Source organism: Balaenoptera ricei, chromosome 2, assembly GCF_028023285.1.
Source record: "Balaenoptera ricei isolate mBalRic1 chromosome 2, mBalRic1.hap2, whole genome shotgun sequence".
In the NCBI taxonomy this organism is placed as follows: domain Eukaryota; kingdom Metazoa; phylum Chordata; class Mammalia; order Artiodactyla; family Balaenopteridae; genus Balaenoptera; species Balaenoptera ricei.
The window spans coordinates 141,851,247-141,854,702 of NC_082640.1; the positions used below are offsets into that span (position 1 = coordinate 141,851,247).

At 41.8% G+C, this 3,456-nt stretch overlaps 1 pseudogene; it reads left to right on the forward strand.

Annotated features, from left to right (window-relative positions):
• Positions 1-2,177: 2,177 nt before the first annotated feature.
• On the forward strand, positions 2,178-2,408 carry LOC132360631 (V-type proton ATPase subunit e 1-like; annotated as a pseudogene).
• The last annotated feature ends 1,048 nt before the right edge of the window (positions 2,409-3,456 follow it).

Sequence of the window (3,456 nt, forward strand, 5' to 3'; positions counted from 1 at the left end):
TTTATTTTGTGCATGGAATAGCAGTGGCTTGCTATGCCTTTCCTTTTGAGAACAATGGAGATTCAGTGTTAAAGCTCAAAATAGTTTACTCCTGAATGAAAAATCAAAAATGCCCAGATAGCCCGAAAACACTTTTTCAGTCTTTGTTGGCCTTAAACATACAAACTGTAAGGGGAAGACTTGATCTTCCAAAAGCAAACTTTCCTTCCACTCCAACTCGGTTTGCAAAAGTTTACTGTAGAGCTACCTAAGCAAGGCAATCTCGTTTTAACAATTAACTTTGCAATTTAGGAAGTATAATAAAAATCAATATGCATCTCTCACTGTTCGTCCTAAAGAATTCAAAAGTACTTCACAGACAACGATCTGAAACTATGGATGAAAAAGTACAGAAAACCCCAAAAAAGCTGAATCCAGGACGCTGTGCATTTGGGGCATACCAACTGTTTTTAAACTCTTGAGAATATTTATTTAAAATATCAGTTCATTGATTCCTGTATCACTCACTCTCCTATGACTGTTTCTTTGATACTGAAATCCTTAACCCGCGAAACTGAAGGAGAGAGAATTTCAGCTGAGTTGCTAAAATAGTCCAGGGAACTCATTTGGAATCTAGCTATCTAGATTGCCCCATTAACTACCATGTTATGTTTACTCACACATGTTTTCATATATAGCACATGTATATTACAATTTTTAGAAATAAAGTCTTGCATCTTCCTCCTTTGTAAGATATATAAACGTATACTTAGATCAATATGAGCTTTCCATTAGTTAGTACGGAAAATGTTCCACAAAGATCACTGAGGCATATTAAACCACTCTAACTTAGGATCCAGGTAAGAGAAAGCAAAGTAGATCAGCAACATAGGCCAGAAGATGAGGAAGAGGAGGGGGAAAATGGTGTCTTGTGGCACAACGACAGTTACAGCTTAAGCCCAGAATATAGACAACAGGGTGTGTCAGCTTTACATTTATAGCCCACAGGAAGAACAGAAACTCCTTGCCAACCTGTTTGTATATTTCCTCCTACAGCATGACTTCAGATTGATAACTACCATTTACTGAGATCTCACATTTACCAGGCAAAGAGCGAAGCACTTAACAAACTCTACATTATTTCCTTTATTCCTCACAAGAGCCCTATGAAATAGGTACCATTTGACAGATGAGGTATATGGACCTAAAGAGGTTAATTGTCTTCCCCAGGGTCACATGGAAGCGATTGGAAATGCTGATATTTGAATGGGGGCATCTGACTTCAGAGCTGCCGCGTGAACTGCCAACCTGAGACAAAAATGTCTGCAACTGCCCTCCCAGCCCAGCACTATGAATTTCAGTCAAGAGGCAGTAGCCTTTCTCTTCTATAAAATCGTCCTCAGTCTTCTCCATCCAAACTTTTATATGATCAAACAGAATTTATTTTATTCATGGATATGTTTACATTGCCTAGCTCCAAGTACATTATTTTTGAAACACTTTCCCCTTATTCTTGCATTTCTGCCAATTAAGTCAGGAGAAAATCAATATTTCATGGAGGAGAGAAGGGATCATAAAGTACATTGGTGGGGACTTAGAAACAGGTCTACCGATTCCATGTACCTTCCCCCTGAGTCTTGTGACCTTCAGGAAACATCATCATTTACATGAATTTCATTAGTTGTCAAGTGTAACATTTTAAAGAAGCCTGGCATGATTTATTGATGTCTGTCCCCCGGCAGGAGTATTTTTCTCTTTCTCCTCTTAGCACAATGATTTGCACTAATCCTTTAGAGGGGTGGTGGGTAAGTCTTTTGTTCTATTAAGGTAATGTGCAACTGTCCAGACCCTGTGTTCAATGGCTACTTTGCCAGCCCTCTCAAATAGTTTACCATGGAAGTTCAGGGTCAAACAGCCTTTGGATGCACGTGTACTGCACCTCTCAGCAAACTCACCCAGAATGGCCTGCCTGCCTGAGCACAGAACTTGGCATCCTTGGCCTAAAAGGGGTCAGCATCACTGGTCCACCTTGTGGGAAAAACGTCTCTGAGCCAAACCATACAAAGCCAAAGTGGTGGGGGGTAGGGGAGGAAGACCAAGCCAGCCAAAAGAAAAAAATTTTTCCCCTGTCAAGGAAATCAGCCAGGTGAGGCCAAAGCGGGACAACGGGGCAGGGGCTAGAAGGTCCAGTGGCACCCATGGCAGATAACAGCCTCACGGAGCCCCTCACCTTGATGAATGTGTCTGGGCTTCGCTGGCTTCTTGGTGCCCTGGTTCATCCCTAAAGAGTGATCATCACCATGGTAGTGACCTGTTCAGTTTGCTGCTGTCTCTTTTGGCTGATTGCAGTTCTGGCCCAAGTCAACCCTCTCTTTGGACCAGAGTTGAAAAATGAAACCATTTGGTATCTCAGGCATCTTTGGCCTTGAGGGACAAGACTCCCTCTCCAGTGCTCAGTCACTGAAGTCATGAAGAGAATTCCTCTAGATGCAAAAGCACCTCCAAACCCAGACCACCTTCCTGGACTCACCTATTTTGGCCATCAGTTGCCTTAAACATTCACACCATATTTGAATATCTTATTCTACAATGAAGTATTTTTTCCTACCGTCTTTTTTACACTTTGAAAAATTATGTACCTACTTAACCTAAACTGTGCCGACTCCAGAAAATGTTTACACACTCTTCTGAGGCAGAAAGTGCTATTCCTCTGAGAAATATGTTACTCTCTCCTTGGAACCTATGGATTTGAAGATGGCTCCTGCCTGCTCACAACATGGGAATCAGTGAGGTGTTTAAAAACTGCTACAAGACAAATTAAGGCTCCAGTGGGACAGTCAATAAGGCAACATGTTCAGAGGGAAGATCTGACCCAAGAGATACACAAAAGTATATTCTCAGGATGAATCTTATTTCTGCCCTCTTTTGGAATAAATTATTTTTCTGCTTCCTATGAAAAAAAAGAAAAGAAAATCAAATTAGTTCCCTGCCCTCAATAATATATAATTTGAAGAAGGTCTTGCAATGTGCTGAGATTTACGTTAAAATGTTAATTAAACCAAGTTGTTGAGTAGAGTCAAGGAAACAGTGGATAGGCCAGAGTCATGTAGCAAACACAGCGAGAACTAATTTGCCCAAGGAGCAAGACTCCATGAAAAGTAACATTTCCCAGAATATGCCTTTCCATCAGATTTCTCAAATATCACAGGATTTTGCTGACAAAGGAGAAGCCTCAGCTCAAAGTGTCTCTGTGGAGGCCGCTATGAATCAATCTCCTGCTCTCCCACGTGCCTGTGGCCACAATAGATCTGCCTTGTCCACTGACACACATGTCACCTGGGCTCCTCACAGCCAAAGGCACATGTGCCTAAACAGGCTAAATGAATTCTTGGCCTTGTAACAAAACAAGGATAACCAACCACTGGTGTTTGACCCCATGACCTTGGCCTCTTTAGCACCATGCCTTCCCCAGCAGAG